Here is a 19,950-nt window from a genome sequence, read left to right on the forward strand (position 1 = left end):
AATTAGGACGTATGAGGCTACAGGTAATCACTTTCGGTAAATGGTTCGACTGCCTAGATGAAGGCGAGTAAACGAATTGATACTCTTTCTGCTTCACAATACGACCTATTGTAACACGTCAAGGCCTCTCAACAAAACCTAAAAAACTGAAAAAAGTCTTTATAACTTCATCATCTAGCGTGACTACGTGCTGTGAGAGTAATTCATACTAATTAAAATTTCCGCACTGAATAATGTTGTAAGGCAATATGACTTGAGATTAATGATACATAAGAATGATGCCATGAATATGACACATTGAAAACATATTACGAAAGGAAAAGACAATAACAGCTTGATCTACACGTTTTATCTGGATATGACTGAGCAACTAGTATAAATAGAATCTGCATCTACTTATTAATTTCCTGTTTTTCTAAATATTGTTCATAGTCTTCTCAGTAAACACTGTCGTAAATATCTGTACAATATGTCACAGTAGTTTTAAATTGTCCCATTTTAAAAACTCGACGACAGTATCATCCTCCTGAAATTATGGCGTCCATAGTTTCACTCCCTGACGATTACTGTATCACACAAACTGGTCAAATCAAATGGTTCTGAGCACTATGGGACTTAACATCAATGGTCATCAGTCCCCTACAACTTAGATCTACTTAAACCTAAGTAACCTAAGGACAGCACACAACACCCAGCCATCACGAGGCAGAGAAAATCCCTGACCCCGCCGGGAATCGAACCCGGGAACCCGGGCGTGGGAAGCGAGAACGCTACCACACGACCACGAGACGCGGGCTCACAAACTGGTGTCTCTCAAAATTTTTACCCTATGTTTTGAGCACACTCTTATTTTCAGCCTCGTTTTCCTCATTTTTCTTCTCGGTTTTGTTATTTTTTTATTTGTTGTTCCCTTTATTCTTTTTGCACTTGTTTATAGCGTATTACAGCTAGTTTCATCTAAGTCAAGAACGTACTCTCCTGTTTCGCCATTAATATCTCGGTAATAGTAGGCGTATCTGCGTTGTAAAATGTAGTGTGTCCGACTCTGTGTAACAGGAGGCCAAACGTTTCTAATCTGCAACACAAAATAAAAAATTTAAACAAACAAAAGTAAATTGATTGTCGTATATGCCTTAGTCCGACAATCCGATCCGGAAAGTGCAGCTTCGGCTATCTTATTTTCTGCGCTACAACCACCATATATGATATTCACAGCCCATTAAGTTGCTTTCGCGCTTACGAAATAAAAACATGTCCTAAATAAATATTTTGTGTAAGATTTGCATCGGCTCTTCAGATATTCAGGTTTCTGAGCTGCTTTGGGAAGTTACATTGTTATGATACCTAGTACAGATACGTTTGTCAGCGCTTTGTATTCCACTCATTTTGTTCAAGTAATCAGATCCGTAATAGATAAATCTGTTCTCTTTTTATCGTCATTTAGGATGTTTTTCTGTTGTAGTTTTCATTTCCTAATATTTTCTCGAGTAACCTGTCTGACCTGCAAACGAAATGGGTTAATCAAATGTGAGGCTTTAATATCAATTTGTGTTTTTACCAGACTTTTCTTCTGTGTATCCTAACTCATAATAATTTGTTACATTGTGCTACCTTGTTTGACAAAGCTGAAGTTATGTTTTAGTGAATCTGACAGGACTTTACGAATAGCTATAATGACGCTATGATTCACATGTACCCCTGGTCAATGTGGGATATTCCTAACGCTACAAATGGAGTAACTGCTTGGATATGCTGTTCCTTCTTTTGCAGCTTGATGTGAAAAATTATTAACATTAATCATGTTAGATGTAAGGTTTTTTCCTGCGTTAGGTAAGCAACTTGCAATAACCTATGATGTTACACCAGGTATCGAAATATCTTAAGAAATCGGTCATCAAACCGGCGACTAGTTTTAACAGTCACGGCACTTCACTAGGCATGGTGAACATAGTATGCTCGTGATTTCTTCATTTATATTTTATTCCCGGAGTGACTCTGTTCATGCACCGAGAATATTCTTAGCTCAGAATGGAACGATCAGAACGATGTGTTGTGTCGATTTGCGCATTGTTTACAAAGGAGGGAGAGAAATTAGAGTTGAACGTTGCGTCAAACACGAGACGTTTAGAGACAGAACAAGCGTTCATATTGCGCAATGTATTGGATGGAAATAGGCCCTGAGCCATTAAAACCAGCCACTACGAACGTTGCACAGAAATGTGGGCATTGTTCTGCAGATTCTGGATTTAAATAGAATAATTATCGCCCTTCCATTTTTAAACAAAGTTATTGAGTTGTTCACTGGAGTTTAGATCGTTCCACTTATCTAGGTATAATTTTCTTGAACTATAAACGGATTGTTAATGTCATGACAACAGTTGGGCGTCCATGAGCGCCTTATAAACCATTTACCCTTTTTCATACGGGAGTGTGTGTAAGGTAGCATTTAAAGAACTCCCGTACTAGAGAATATAACAAGAAAACAAACGAAACGGGTTGTCCATATCTGTATCAAAAAGACTAAGTGGAATACTGGTGACGTGGCAGCAAGGTTGAGACTCGACGAGAGGAACACAGAGGCCTCTACAGATGCCTGCAGTTGTGGCAAAGTGTTAAATTGTTAAATGAATATGGGTTTCATAATAAATCTGTGTTGTTCCTTTAGACATGTTTTATAAAGTTTGTATCATAAATACGAAAGTTTGTGTGCATGTTTGTTACTGCATCACGCTAAAACTGCTGGACGGATTCGGATGAAACTTGACAGGCAGATATCTTACAAGCTGGTTAACCCCCAGGCTGCTTTTAAAAGTGGGTAGTATAAGATATTTATTGTTTTAAGGATATAACGTGGAATATGGAAAAATAATTGATCTCTGAGCAACGACCAATGAAAATTCGCAACACGAAGGCTAGTCAAAAAGTGCACAGTGTACGTTAATTTCCAGATTGGAGATTGAGTTATGACAGTATTACGTCTCAGAGCAAGAGGGCATTGAAGATTTATCAAAAACCCAACATTCTAGGTATGATTTGCTCTAATCAAATGTCAGTTAGAGGCAAATTGCCACTAATAAGCTCAACGAGATACTAATAAATCACACGAAACAGCAGCGTAGCTGTGCGGTTAGAGATGTCATGTTATCAAACTGAATTGCGTTGTATCATGGTGAGCGTCCTGCTGCAGTCTTATTTTTAACTTCAGCGTTAGTAAAGGGTTCTGAGAGTTTCTTATTAAAAATTGAGATAATTACAACATTGATTCCCATTAATACTTGATTTTTTATTACGATTGTGTTGTTTTACGACATTTTACGAGGGTGCGCACACCCGGTGTTATCACATCCGAAAGCTGACAAAAACAGTGTCATTATGGAATCGCCTTGAGGACTCATGCCGATGGTGTTACTTAAATGCGGTATGGCAGAGAGACGTCTATTGCATGTGGAACGTCGTAGGAGTTCAGTGAGAGTGCATTATGATATGCGAACTTATCTGCTGGTAACAGGCACACATGTGACGGCAGATGATGTTGCTTCACATGTAAATGTTATAAAATTTTCGGTGCGCCGAACCAGAAATTGCTTATTTTCCTTCTCCGTCGAGTTAGTACGTTTGTTACCCATTTACGATGAAGCGGGGAAGCGACTGGACGCATTTAGATGATCTTTGGAATGTAGATAGCCTAAACCCTTAATTAAAACACACGCTGTGTTTTATTCCGATACAAATAACTGTTCCTGTGGGATGGTCAATATGACTACGTGACTACCGTTCCCATGGAATGACCAGAGTGTCTAAAAAGTCGTACATAAAAGTTAACGATCAACTGAATGATTTAAGTTGAGTTAGAGATTAGTTTTTAACTGTTTTAACAAACGAAGGAACTACGTACATAAATCTATGAAATCCGAAATATTACCGTAGGAAAGCAGAAATAAACAGACAGATAATAAAAAAAAACAAATACCGTACTTTTGAGATGTAACGTTGTAAATAATTAAATTGCAGCAATTTAAACGGTACTACTCTTAGGTTTCTGCCTAAGCAAAACAACATTACTTTAGAGTAAAATCATCACTAAAGTCCATAACAATGTAATGAAGGCTCCTGAAAATATTTCATAGAACGTAGAATGTATATTCGATTGTGACATTATCGGGATTCTTAAACATTGTTTTCTCCTTGGATGTCAGTTACTCAAAGCTTGTTTCTAGTATTCGAACGTTTGTTTTTAGGAGATTAACGTGGCTTTGCCGTTTGGGTTTCAGTAATTTATACTTTCTTTGGTGATTTCGTTCGTTTGTGGGATATGTGTAGTTGGTTTTCATATTAGGTTTGTCGTTTCTTTCTCTCGTTTCCTTCTTATTTTTAGAATTTCGATAGTTTGTTCAACGGTTAGGTTTTGTTCTTTCTGTGGTTCGTTAACTTGGCATTTGTTTTTGGTTACTGTACTGTTATTATTGTAGTTAGTAATTAGGTTAGATAGTTTAGATCGGATATCTTACACCAGGTCCTCAGCTTGGGAATTACTGTTTAAATTTCTAATGCCTGGGAAACGTAATCCAAATCTGTCACAGAGCTCAGAAACAGCTCGAGCTATGAAGATAGCTAGACAGCAACATCGTTCGCATATGCTGTAGAGCGAAGAATAGAGCAGGTGGAGCGTTAGATATACATGCTCGAGCTGCTGAAACCGCTGCGCAGGCTGATGCTCAACGTTAGCAGAACGCATTGCATTTCAGCGTGTTTCTGAGGCAGCCAAAGGCGTCAGGTGAACGCAGCAAACATACCATCTATGCGTGCCTGTGAAACAGTCTAAGAAGCAGACGTTGTTGCTCAATGACAAGTTGAACTACAGGAAATTTTGCAGTGAATACCTCGGGCTTTGTGAAAAAAAGAACTTTGAATTAGTGTAACCACAGGCTCATCAAAATTGACAGTTTCAGCAAGGGAACCAGATTTTGTAGGGCACTGAAGTGAAAGGAAGAAACAGCTGGAATATGTTGCTCTTGGGGCAACAAGACTGTACATGTCATACATACATTACAAGATCCTGTGGATTATTTAAAGAAATTATTTTGTGGAGAGACTGACGAGTCACAATAGTTCCTAAACCGTATAAAAATGCAAAATTCATGTTTTCACATGAACGTCTTTGAGAAATCTTGACCAGCTTGGGTTTCCATCGACCTTTACGTTCTAGGGGCAAGTGCACCACAAATTCGAACCCCTGTTACCGCCGTCCAGCGGTGAATTAAAATATTTGCAAGTTTACTGTATGGGAGTCTACGACAGGGTGACTGACATACGGAGTCAGATTATTAAGGGAGCTGAACGGGCGACAGTACTGAAAATACAGGAAGGTCTGCACGATCACAACGTATTGGTGAATGAGTTAAAATAATTCTGGAGAATATTCGCGACGACGGATGCAAGGTGGAGATCCATTGAGATCGTGTGCCGAGCGGGCAGCTCGCGCCACTACAACGCACCGGTTGTGACCGAGGGCGCTGCTGGGGTCGTGAGCGCTGACCCCACTGGCCGGAAGGACTTTGTGGTGCCCAAATTGCCTGAAGTCATAGGCTCTGAGCACTATGGGACTTAACATCTGTGGTCATCAGTCCCCTAGAAATTAGAACTACTTAAACCTAACTAACCTAAAGACATCACACACATCCATGCCCGAGGCAGGATTCGAACCTGCGACCGTAGCAGCCGCGCGGTTCCGGACTGCGCGCCTAGAACCGCTAGACCACCGCCTGAAGTCATAGTGTCAGACAATGTCCCGCGGTTCACGTCAAATGAATTTCAAACATTCTCTGAACGTAATGGCATCCAACATGTAATTAGTGCATTGTTCCATCCACAGTAACCGGTCGGTGGGGCGAGCGGTTCTAGGCGCTTCAGTCTGGAACCGCGCGACCGCTATGGTCGCTGGTTCGAATCCTGCCTCGGGAATGGTTGTGTGTGATGCTCTTTGGTTAGTTAAGTTCATGTAGTTCTAAGTTCTAGGGGACTGATGACCTCAGATATTAAGTCCCAAAGTGCTCAGAGCCATTTGAACCATTTGATCCATCCACAGTCAAACGGCGAAGTGGAACGTTTTGTCAGAACCTTCAAGCATCAGATGGCCGAACTTCGCACCACACACACCAGGGATCAAGCAATGCAACTGTTTCTCGCCTCTTATCGTTCGCATCCACGAGATGGATCAGCCCCGCAGAATTGCTTCACGGCCGCCGCCATGGGACACTGCTCCACCTCGTTCACCCTCCTCAGGATCCGCCGCCGATGAAAGGCTGCAAGTATCGCTTCGCGCCGCATGATATTGTGTTGTACATGGTTTTTGGCCGCAGCAGACGGTAGGTGCGAGGCGATATCCTTCGTCGACTAGGCGCATGCATGGAACTCATTTCAGGCCCGGAGGGACTGCAGCGCCGGCGTCACAATCAAATTCACCACTGTGATTCTTCTGTATCTCTTCTCCCAGATTCACGGATCCCGAGGACAGCGGGGCCACATCAGCAGCCATAGGGTGTCATCACGACACCGCAGGACGACACCATGGAGTATTCGCCTCCTCCGCTTCCTCTCGTCCTACTAATGGAGATGGACCATCCCACGCCTCAGCATCCGACGCCTTCTACGTCTTGTTTTGGGCCTCGGGAGTTGGATGCGTACCCTTCTGGTCGTTTTCCGGGTCGCGTTTCCACCAAAGGAAAGGCCGGATGGTTGGATACGACTGGAAGTCTGACTTCGCCGGCAGCCACAGCTTCCAGTCTATCTCTCCTGCTGTTTCCCTCTCTCCCGCTATCGTGCTCCTTATTCGACGACTTTCGGGTGGGGGTGGGGGGCGGGGGGGGGGGGGGGGGAGGGAAGGAATGTAATGGCGCAAAGTTAAGCGCCGGTACAGTAGTCGGAAATGATAGAGCAGAGAGAGCTGTGAGGCGACACAGCCAATTGCACGCTGACCGACCCCTCTCCAGGACGACAACGAGACAGCAGCGGCCTCTATGTGGAGAGGACATAAGTACCGCGCCCGACTGGTCGCGGCCCAGTCGAACAGCAGCCTCAAGACTAGCGCCTTGCATAGAAGCGTCAAAGCTCATCACTTCGCTTGAACCCTCTATGTTTCGGACTTTGAAATTGTTATACTGAAGAGACTTGATTGTTTCATATGTCGCACTTTTCTTGCCACACATCTGTTTAAAACGAAGTTAAATATTGTAATTGCTCATTCTGTAATAAAACTCATTAACGCAATTCGCTTGAATGTTGTCCAGCGATCCGAGAAAGCAGGTTTTGCTAGATACCCCACATTTGACGAGTTGGGCGGGCTTAACATTTGGCAACGAGTTAGAAGAGGAACGCAGTGCCTGGCGGCCACGGATTTCCTTTTGTCTTTTGCTGGAGCCTAATTCTACGGTATCTTTTCTTTGCAGGGATGTGTTTACATGCTTTAACAGTGTCTCTTACAGCGTATTTGCCAGTCAGTGTTTTCAGGTGGGCATTGCGGAAATTTTCTTTGCTTGCGTGCTTTTTTTTCCTTGCTTGCCTTATCTGTTTATTGCATTTGCATATCACAACATGAGCAACCCACCTCTCCCACACCCTGCTCAGGGACCTCAGCTGCAAGCGATAGATGCAACGCAGCTAACACAGATGTTTCAGTTTCAGACGCAGCAAATCTCCATTCTACCAAACACTGCGCAGCAGTTACTGGCGAATGCCGCGTGCCTAACAGAACAACAGGCAACAACTGTAGCTCCGAGTGCCATACCGCCTTTTCGCCTGTTTAACGAAAAACATGAGGACTGGTTTGAATGGCTGCAACGGTATGAAGCTCACGCAATTACTCACAATGTACCAGGCACTGTGAAGCTACATTCGTTTTTCTCAATAGTAGGAAGTGCAGTTTTTCGCTTCATTCAGAAATTGTTCCCTAACGCCACTCCGAGTGAACTTTCCTACCAACAGGTTGTACATTCGCTAACTATTATGACCAACAAGTGACTGTAGAGGCGTCTAGGAACCAGTTCTTTATCGCGAGTGGGTAACAGATTTACAGAGTGTGACGAGTAGAGATGGGTAGTTCGCGAACGAACGGGTGCAAAGGAACGGTTCAACAAGATGAACGAAAGGACCGAGGAACGAATTCCAAGGGACGATCGGTTCATAGTTCACTTCGGTCGCGGCGGTCTACTTATAGTTCCCGGGAACGAGGAACGATCGGTTCATAGTTCACTAGTTCACTTCGGTCGCGGCGGTCACTTCGGCAGTTCTCGCTCCAGCCTCGGTCGCGTGCTCGTCTCAGTCTCGGTCTCCCTCGGCCGCACTCGCCGTTCTTCGCATGACCACCTGTCTCAGTTCCACTGCCGACTGCTCCTAGGTAGTTCAGTATCCAGTTGTTCGTTTCGTTCACTGCGCTCGCCCATTTTACATGTGTTCCAAGCTGTTCTTGTACTTGGGTCTGGCTATTCAGTGTCCACGACCAGTAATCAAAAAGTATTTTATAGTTACGTAAATTACATAAAAATTACGTTGTATGTAATAGGTACGTCTTTTCAGGTAATAAAAGGGCATATCAACTCACTTCATTATATCGATGAACAGCAGAAGACATACTTACAACAAGGCAAGTTTTTTTTCTTATTCATATATTTTTTGGTTTCGTCAACTTGATTTAGCAACTAACTTTCAATAATTTGCTTAATTTTTAGTGTAAAAAAATTCATATAAATCGATTTTCGTGTAACTTTCATATACAAAACATTACATTTAGGAAGTCTCTCATTATTTTTAAGTTTGGTTGTTTCCAATTTGCATTATATGCTAGTTTTGTTTCTTTGAAAAAAAAGTGGGTTGTGGGTGATTTTGGCTCAGTAGGAAAAGCGGTGCCTCTCCATTTGAAAAGACATAGATTGCCATAAAATCGTATTTACTTATTATCTCAAAAACATTTGTTCGGAAGGAGCTTTCAAACCAAAAACTTTATTACTGCGAACTTATTATTATTATTGCTGCATTAACTTTAATAATGCAACATAAAAACCTAATTTTTGCTAAGCGTGTGACGCAAGTATGATGAGAAAACCACATTTTATTTTATGCTTCCATAAAGTCTACTTCGTCTACGAACTCAGAGACAACGTGACGTATATATGGGGTGTAAATTTTCTAAAGTTGAAGATGTTCCAGACAGCCCGCGTTCATCGGATATTTTATTATACAGAATTAGCACTACTTCGAGAGAGGATACATTATACAAGACGAGAGATGGATTCTGTTGGCCTTAAGTTACTGCAGCTACATTTATTCCTTGCTAATAAGATACAGATAGACCTATGGAATAAAATAGATTGCCTTACATTTCGATCTATGGAAACCATGATGGAAACGACTACTAGAAGGCATAAGAAGAAGTTCGGAAAGTTACAAACTAATGCAGAATCTACAAAGGTTGGTTGGTTGGTTTTGGGGAAGGAGGCCCGACAGCGAGGTCATCGGTCTCATCGGATTAGGGAAGGACGGGGAAGGAAGTCGGCCGTGCCCTTTGAAAGGAACCATCCCGGCATTTGCCTGGAGCGATTTAGGGAAATCACAGAAAACCTAAATCAGGATGGCCGGACGCGGGATTGAACCGTCGTCCTCCCGAATGGGAGTCCAGTGTCTAACCACTGCGCCACCTCGCTCGGTCAGAATCTACAAATAATACAATGATGTCCGAAACTGTTATTAACAAATCAGACAGAATTTTATCTCAAGACGAAATTTCAGTTCTTGCAAAAGGAGGAAACGACGCTATAACACCTCCGAAAGTTCCTGTTGAGGATATTATTGCAAATGTAGAAGCAGGTATACGTACTCTCCCCAAAGAAACCGCAAATGCAATCCGGACCGAAACCACCAGAGTATTATGCCGCAGTAAACCTCTGGAAAGTAATTTAACCAATGGCGAAAGAAAGGCTCTGAGAGATTTAAATGCAGATGAAGACATAGTGATTGTTCCTACTGATAAAGGGAATGCTACTGTCGTTTTAAATACAGAAGATTATCAAAGCAAAATTTTGAATCTTTTAACGTCAGGACAATACGAAAAACTTAAGAAAGATCCTACAGCCAGCGTACTACGGAAAACAAATAATCTGATAAAATCGGCCACTTATATTGAAAAAGAAGAAAAAAGAGCTTTATTGAAGACTGAAGCTATGTGTCCAAGACTCTATGGCCTACCCAAGGTACATAAGAGGGACCTTCCTCTGAGACCGATTGTTAGTGCTATCAGTTCTCCTACGTATGAAATACCAAGATATCTAGCAACTCGTTTACAACCATATACTGGAAAAACTGACTCATATATAAAGGACTCACGTCATTTTATAGAGAAAATTGAAGGTTTAATTCTGACTCCTGAAGATATTTTAGTAAGTTTTGATGTAGTATCTTTATTTACTATGATTCCAGTTAACGAAGTTATGGATTTTATAACGGATATTTTTCCAGAAGATCTGACTGCTCTTTTCAGACATTGTCTTACTTCCAGTCAATTCCAGTGGAATAATGAATTTTATGAGGAGCTTAATGGCGCAGCAATGGGTAACCCATTGGGTCCTGCAGTAGCTAATTTCTACGTGGAGAAATTCGAACAGTCAGCCTTGGAAAAAGCAGATAAGAAACCATCTCGCTGGTATCGGTATGTAGACGATACATTTGTGGTCTGGTCACATGGTAGAGAAGCTTTAGACGAATTTTTTGATTACCTTAATAATATAAATCCAAGAATCCAGTTTACCATGGAGAGAGAAAATGACAACAAAATACCGTTTTTGGATGTTTTAGTTATGAGAAAGACAGATGGAAGATTGAAACAACAGATTTTTAGAAAAATAACGCACACAGACAGATACTTACATAACAATTCTAACCACCATCCATAACAAAAGAGAGGTGTGATTAAAAGTCTCGTTGACAGAGCCAGACGGATTTGCACGCCGGAGTATCTAGACGCCGAATTAAAACATCTGAAGCACGCTTTTGAGAAAAATGGCTACTCAAAGAAAGAAGTAAGCAGAATTCTGCACCCAAACAACAAAAAGCATAAGGACAAGCCCGAAAAACGATGGAAGAATATAGTCTCTCTCCCTTTCATAAAGAAAGTAACGGATCAGATTGGAAAGATTTTAAGTAAACATGATATTAGACCTGTTTTTAGACCAACGAAGAAAATTTGTCATGTTCTCCGGTCTGTAAAAGATAAACGCGCTCCTCTATCAGCCAGTGGCGTATATAAAATTCCGTGTACATGTGGTAAAGTCTATACTGGAACAACGAAAAGAATCGTAAATAGACGGTTAAAAGAACACAGAAGTCTTTGCCGATTAGGGAAAACAGATAAATCGGCTGTAGCAGAACACGCTTTTCAGTCAGGAAATCATCAAGTGAAGTTTTCTGAAACAAAAATTTTATCTACGACGACGAGCTATTACCCACGGCTTTGTAGAGAAGCAATTGAAATATATAAACATAGAGATAATTTTAATCGGAAAGAAGAGACCATGAAACTTAGTGATATTTGGATAGTAGCACTACAGAATTGCTAGACAGTTTTATCCGTGACGAGATTACGATCGATAGTTAAGTTTTATCTCTGACAAAGATTATCCCTGCATATCACGTGTAACTCTGGCCACGCCCACTTTCTACGATATATAAGTCGCTCTCAGACGTCCGACCCGTCAGTCGGCAAGACTCACCGGAGGAGAAACACCCTTCTGAAGATGTCCAGCGCAGCTCTGGACGAAACGTTAGGAGCTGAAGAGTTTCATGGACCACGACCTTACATCCCGGAAGGTTTACCAGAAGATAAACGATTATTGTTTACAACGTAGCATAGCTATGTAGTGGAAGTCGAAACGAAGAATTTTATACAAGACACTTGTGGTCTATTAAGTTGGGAAACAGCCACCAACAGGTTTACAAGACTACATGTGCTATAGCCCATGCGCGTCGCGTGAGATTTTCATGTTCTCTTCTCCAGCTCTCTACACATCGTCATCGATTGTTTCGCAATTGTTGCTTGCATTAGCTTGTTATTTCTTCACTGCCTAATTATTACATGTTTGTCTGTTTGTTGTATCTGCTCGCAACGGGCAACACATCGTCCGTAATTGGCGAGCAGTCTGTACTCGGGGCCGGTTTTCCGTGCGCCACCCTATATTATTTCCCTGCGATCAGCCACACAACGCTACAGTTGGCTAAACGAAAGGTTCTGCAGAATCACAAAAATTACTTCTAAAAGTGTGTAAGAATTCTGTAATGAATAAAAACTCTATACTCCAGAGGGGAGGCAAGCGCCCCCTCCTGGTGCCCTCCATCCTTCAGTCACCTACACTACCAGTTTTCAGTTTTTCATAAGAACCATGTACCAAGCACAAATGAACGGTGAACGAGTAAAAATGAACGATTCCCAAAAAAGAACGATCAGCAGTGAACTAGTTCCCAAGGATGAACGAGTTTGCCCATCTCTAGTGACGAGGAAATGCAGATTCAAATGTACTGTGGTGCTTTACATTCGGATGTGATGTTGTGTCATGTGATCTTGTACATGTTAACTGATGTTAAACTTACAGAACAGATTTTCAAACACTCAGACCCATCACTTCAGCACGTAGTGCAAATTCTAGGTCAGTACGATTCAGGTGCGGCGTCAGCCGACAAATTTGAGCAGCCACCAATTTGTCGCGTTGAGTTGACCCTGCGCGCGAGTGTCCCATTACGCAGTGACAGCCCACGGCGCGCGCCATGCCGCGTAAACAGTTCCCTAAACAGGCCAACAGAATTAAGCCATGCTATTCACGGCACGAATGCCAGGACTGCCCGTCCCGACAAGCACAGTATTACCCTTGTGGCAAGAAAGGTCACATACAGTCCATACGTTTGCAACGGTACAAACATAAACATTCTGTCGACTCACAGTAATCTAGTCACAACGCTCATGTAGTTAATGAAGTGTATTCCAACCCTGCTGCAGGCATTAACGAAACAAATAACAAGTAGTTTGTTCTGTGTTACGCCAGTCCAACAAACGTTTTCTTCATTTTTCAATTGTACACGTGTGCCTCTGTTACATTCCTGAATCGTAACACATATGAACTGTTAGGCACCTCACGCCTGTCTAAAACTAGGACACAGCTGATGACTTATAATGGACAAGACATTCACGTACTACGAAAATGTACTTTGCCTGTTTGCCTGTAATCTATCGCTCGCATACGCGAACTGTGGCTTTCACTCTGCAAGTCACGCGATTGTGCGAAAATATTTGGCCTTGATTCGTTTGATTTGTTTGGCTTTCACATTCAGGACGATATGCTGTCAGTGACTGCATTCAATGCCAAAGACAGTGTGCTGAAAGAATTCCCTGAACTCTTTTCCGAAGGTTTTTGTACATATTACTATGAAAGACAATTCTAAGTAATCCTGCCTCGCGCATGGATGTGTGTGATCTCATTAGGTTAGTTAGGTTTAAGTAGTTCCAAGTTCTAGGGGACTGATGACCTCAGAAGTTAAGTCCCATAGTGCTGAGAGCCACAATTCTACGCCGAAATTTTGCCGGGCCAGAACTGTTCCCATTGCATTACGGGACAAAGTCGCTGCTTAACTTAAAGAATTCCAAGATAGTGAAGCTATTGCGCCCATACAAGCTAGTCAGTGGGCAAGTCCATTGGATTGACTCCCCAAACCTTCAGGTCGCATTCGCTTCTGTGTTGACTCTAAGTTTACAGTCGTATTGTCGTACACATCGTACACCTGAGGAACACTTTGCAAATTTGCATGCTTTGTTTCGTGGGTTATCTGATGCAGTACTAAAGTGTAGACTGGACAAACGTGATTTTTTTTTAAACCTGAGTTGCAGCATCTTGGTCATGTCGCAGCCAATCAAGGTGTACATCCTCTTCAGTCACATTTCTTGGCCATACGAGACCTGACAGTTCCTCGCGGCGTCACAGAACTGCAGTCAGTCTTAGGGGAAATAAACTATTATATTCGGTTCATATCGAATGATCCACAAATCGCAGTTCCATTGCATCGTTTGCGTCGCAATAACAATCCTTTTGTTTGGACAAATGAGTGCCGAGAAGCTTTTCAAGAACATGAAGATGCATTGTTCAGTGATCGATGCTTGATTCACTTTGATCCTGACAATCCAATTGTATTGCAAGTTGAAGCTTCCTCTTACGGAATCGGTGCAGTGCTTTCGCACAGAATTGGTGATAAAGACAGGCCTATTGCTTTCGCATCAAAATTGTTGTCAAATGGTTCAAATGGCTCTAAGCACTATGGGACTTAACATCTGAGGTAATCAATCCCCTAGACTTACAACTACTTAAACCTAACTAACCTAAGGACATCACACACATCCATGCCCGAGGCAGGATTCGAACCTGCGACCGTAGCAGCGGCGCGGTTCCGGACTGAAGTGCCTAGATCCGCTCGGTCACAGCGGCTGGCAAAATTGTTGTCCAAAGCTTACTGTAACTATACACAGATAGAGAAAGAGGCATTGGCTGTTGTGTGTGATGCCACCAAATCTCGACACTATTTTTATGGAAGAAAATTCGACAATTCGACTTAGTAACGGACCGCAAGCCATTGCAGTCCTTGTTTCATCCAATGAAGCCGGTTCCTGTACGAACTGCCCAAAAACTGCAAACATGGACTTTGTTATTCTCTCAGTATCGGTACGAGATTGTGTATCGTCCGACAGCTCAACATGGTAATGCGGACGCACCTTCACGTCTTGCCCCTGATGCAGACTTTGACGCTTCTGGTGCATCTTGTTGTCACATCGATGCTCAGGATTCTGAAATGCTTCAAATGTGTGTGAAATCTTATGGGACTTAACTGCTAATGTCATCAGTCCCTAAGATTACACACTACTTAACCTAAATTATCCTAAGGACAAACACACACACCCATGCCCGAGGGAGGACTCGAATCTCCGCCGGGACCAACCCCACACTCCGTGACTGCAGCGCCCCAGACCGCTCGGCTAATCCCGCGCGACGAATTGCTTCAATCCTTTCCTCTGAACTATAGGAAAATTGCACAGGCCAAGGAAGCTGATTCAGATTTGAACATTTTGCTAAAATACATTCGCACATCTTGGCATCGCTCGTTGCATGTTATGGAGAACTCTGTAGTCCGCCGATACTTTGCACGTCGGCATAGCCTCGCTATATAGCAAAGTGTGATGCTTGTTCAAACTGACAGTTTACAGTCTCCTGTGTTGATCCCCAAATCTTTGCAAAATAAGTGTTGCAGTTACTTCACCAAGGACGCTGGTGGATTGTTCGTATGAAACAGACAGTGCGACGACACTGTACTTCGCAGGGTATGGACACCCAAACAGATCAGATGACGTCACAAAGTCACACATGCGCGGAAAATCAGTCCACTCCGCAGCAAAAGTTCTCTGCTTGGCCCAAGTCGCAATTACCACGTCAACGTGTGCGCATAGACTTTGCGGGTCCTTTTTGGAACATTCGTGGGTTGATTATGGTCGACTTTTATAGCAAGTTTCCTTTTGCTGTACCAATGAACTCGGTAACGTCACGTAGCACAGTTCAGGCGTTGTCCTCTATTTTTTACCTCGAAGGTTTGCCTGAAGTCATAATGTAGGACAACGGCCCTCAGTTCACATCAAATGAATTTGAAAAATTCTGTGAACGTAATGGCATCCAGCTTCTAACTAGTGCGCCGTCCCATCCATAGTCAAACGGCGAAGCGGAACGTTTTGTCAGAATCTTCAAGCAGCAGATGGCCGAACTTCGCACCGCACACACTAGGGATCAAGCTATCGTTCGCATCCACGAGGTGGACCATCGCCGGCGGAATTGCTTCGCGCCTTCCGCCATCGGACACGACTCCACCTGCTCCACCCTCCTCAGCATCCGGCGCCGAAGGAAGGCCGCAAGTATCGCTTCACGCCCGATGATATTGTCTTTTACATGGTTTTTGGCGGCAGCAGACGGTGGGCGTGAGGCTAGATCCTTCGTCGAGTTGGCACATGGATGAATATCCTTTCAGGCCCAGACGGACTGCAGCGCCGACGTCACGATCAAATTCGCCACTGTCAAGTGCACTGTGATCCTTCTGTATCTCTTCCCCCAGATCCAAGGATGCCGAAGACAGCGCGGCCAGAGGGTGTCATCACGACACCATGGGGACGAAGCCCTCTCCTCCTCCGCCTCCTCTAGTCCTCCCGATGGAGCTGGACCCGCCCACGCCGATGCCTTCTACATCTTGTTATGGGCCTCAGGAGGTGGACACGTACCCTTCTGGGCGTTTTCCAGGGCACTTTTCCACCAGAGCGAAAGCCGGATGTTGGGGTACGACTGGATGAAGCCCTTGCAGCCACAGCTTCCAGTCCATCGTAGCGTCCACGCTCCTGCCTCCCCTCCCGTTGTCGTGCTCCTAATACGACGGTCAGTCACTTTGAGGGAGGGGAGGGGGGGGGGGGAGGAATGTTATGGTGTAAAGTCAAGCGCCGGCACGGTAGTCGGAAATGATAGAGCAGAGAGAGCTGTGGGACGACATCAGCCAATTGCACGCTGACAGAACCCCCTCCAGGACGACAAAGCGACAGCAGCGGCCTCTATGTGAAGAAGACATAAGTACCGGGCCCGAGTGGTCGCGGCCCAGTCGAACAGCAGCCTCAAGACTATCGACGTGCATAGAAGCGTCAAAGCTCATTACTTTGCTTTAAACCTCTATGTATCAGCCTTTGGAACTATTATACTGAAGAGACTTGATTATTTCATATGTCGCCCTTTGCTTGCGACACATCTGTGTAACACAAAGTTAAGTAATGTAATTGCTCATTTTGTGTTAAAACTCATTAATACGATTTGTTTGAAAGTATTCTAGCGATTCCCATCATCAAAAGAAAGTTTCCATTCCAGTTTAAACGCATGCAGTTCCCATTAAAAGTGTTTTTTTTCGATCATTATAATTAAGAGTCAAGGACAAACGTTAAAAGTGGTAGTAGTCAGCTCTACGTTGGCTGTTCGCGTTTATCGAGAGCCAGAGATCTCTGCATGTACATGGAAAATAAGCAGTCTCCGAACGTTGTCTACAGAGACATATTGCAGTAGATTTTTGGCTCTCCATACATACTCAGATAATTATGATAGTTTCCGTGCTAGCCGTGTTGCAGACTGTCGTGCAGTTATTTACTCTCTTTTGTGACACAGTTTTTACCCTGATACCCGACCCCATACAGATTTTTTCCTTAAGCAAACCGAGTGAGTTTTGAGGAGCGGTGCCCTGCCAACGTTTTGCTGACCCGCAAGTGGCTCGCGCCAGATACCTCCAAGTTTCCTTACAACTGACTGTTTTACCGTCGGAAACATCGTGAGGTGTGTGTGTGTGTGTGTGTGTGTGTGTGTGTGTGTGTGTGTGTGTGTGCGTGTGCGTGTGTGTGTGGTTGCTAGTGTCTTAAGAGTGTGTATTAAGAAACCGGAGTGGTGGAGGTAAAATAATTTTATGCGTGTGCAGGGGTGACAGTAAAAAAAAAGTCGCATACAGTTCTCTTATGTGAATTAGCAAATATGAAGAAAAGGGATGGATGCTGTAATGGCTAATGTACGCATTTTACCATCGGGGTGACACATACGCGCTATTAAACAGATGGAGGGGATACCTTGCTCCTTAACTATAAAACGTTTTTACAGTAATACAAAGTTTTAAATTATATTGATACTGTGCTATATGGGAACTTTTGTGTAGAAATGGAGTAGTTAGGTGCATATTTTCTATGCATTTGTACACTTTTCGCGATGGATACAGTAAGCCTAAACTGCACAGTGATGATTGAAACTATGTAAAAATAAAAAGTTTAGCATTACATTTTACAAGTTTTACTTTCACCCGTGAAACGAACTAATTATTGCTCAGCACAGCAAAACTAATTAGCAAATAAACAATACAGTCTCCTGGAAACAGGTGGGCCATAGACCTGTATTCAAAATCACTGATACAGGGATTCAAACTTAGTAACGCTAGTAATAATAATAATAATATAGTAATAACCCACGAAGTCGATGCTGTAATGAAATCTTCAAATGAAGAAACAAAATGAAATGCGTATTTTAGAAGACTCGGTTTGTAAAGTGGTGTAATACAGGAACAATTTTCCATTCGTAAAAGTTCTCACTGAACGGTAAACTTCAAACGAGTTTCACCTCCAGCCTCACCAACAACAAGGCAACCACTGTCATTAATTTTCCAACTTCAGGGAAACGCGCGAATGTTCTCATTCATCTAGAAACACCCAATAGACACACTATTTACCGTAACTGTAACAGAACTGTATACGAATCTTGTAATATGAAAACAGTTGCAACGCCTTACGCCCAATGTGATCGTACGGCACAGAATTAAAAATGTATTTGCTTACACAGTCACCGCCAGAAATGGGTCTGCCGCTACTGCAGACCTACTCGTAGCATGACCATTTTCATTTTATTTTCCGTGAACACAACGTTCAACCACGTCAAATTCTACACATAATCCGAGAAATATTATTTGTTAAACAGTCAGCAATCGAATGGTCGGAAAAAGGAAAATTGTGTTATATAGATGTAGGACAGAAATGGAGTTACAGATTATCCAAAACCATTTCCACCACTTCAAAACAAAATATTTAAACTCTCTTACAATGTAGACATATTGTATGGCAGTTCAACACTGTAGCGAGACCGACAGTAAACCACTCATGTTCACTAATAACGAAATCAATGTCTTTCAATAAAATCGCGGTCTGTTCTTTCAAATAATTTATTTCCTTGCTTGCTAACATTTCATTATACATCGAAAATACAATTTTTACAAAAATAAATTTAATTAGGGACTGCACCTACTCAATTCCTACCCAAATATATTTACGTCTGCAGTACTATTATGCGTTCCCACAGCTAAAACTACACATCGCATCATTATAATTATAAGATATTAATTTATTTAGCAGAAGCTACAAACCCAAACTGGTGCGACAAATTCGACCTCAACTTGGCGCTTGTGTACTCCGCTTAAAGGCTTCCGATGGCTTCTGCTGACGTCTCATTCACGTAGGTGGTACTGGTAACGGTCTTTTCTTCTATAGCCAGTATTGATGCGTTTAAATGAAAAAAAAATTTAAAAAGGAAAGTGGAACTATTTTCTTCTCCCTTAAACAGTCCTAGACTACAGCATGAAACATCGAATTTTTCACTGTATTTCTACTGTTTGAGAGAGAATATCTACTTATAATAAGTAAAATATACGCAAATTTCAATAAATTTTGTCAAATCCTCCTGCAAAACAGACCAGAAAAGATCTTACTTTACTAAGAATTGCATCAATAATAGGGTATCTGAACTCTCAGACACAATACGCCTTCATTCGTTTAATATCAGCATTGTGTGGAACCAAAATCGAAAGATGGATCTGGGACTAAGTTGTACTTTATTTTCTTAAAGTTAATTCGGCGCGCAACACTCTGATTCGGCATTTCCTCCTTTCTTTCACATCTGATCCAGATTTATGTAGCGTTACTCACGAAGACAAGCAGTTTTCCAACATCTGGTATATTAGTTAAATGTATCTACGAGCTTAAATACAAGCCATGGGAAATTATATTTTACGAATAGTTACTCGTCTCATCACAATTAGTTAACATGATGATCCATTGTAGATAACATAAATAAGGTGTTTTCGGAAATGTAACTCTCATTTTGCGAACCCCTGTTGCGAGATCGTAAGGGAACACGCTCGCCGTGTTTTGAGGACAGTGGAACGGCGATGTTACTTTCTGACGGCTACAGAGGGACCGACCAGCTTTTGACGTTCTATTTTGGTCGCACCGGGACGGCGGGAATACTGGTAACCGAATAATTGAGCTTGTTT

This window comes from Schistocerca piceifrons, chromosome 8 (assembly GCF_021461385.2).
Source record: "Schistocerca piceifrons isolate TAMUIC-IGC-003096 chromosome 8, iqSchPice1.1, whole genome shotgun sequence".
NCBI lineage: Eukaryota > Metazoa > Arthropoda > Insecta > Orthoptera > Acrididae > Schistocerca > Schistocerca piceifrons.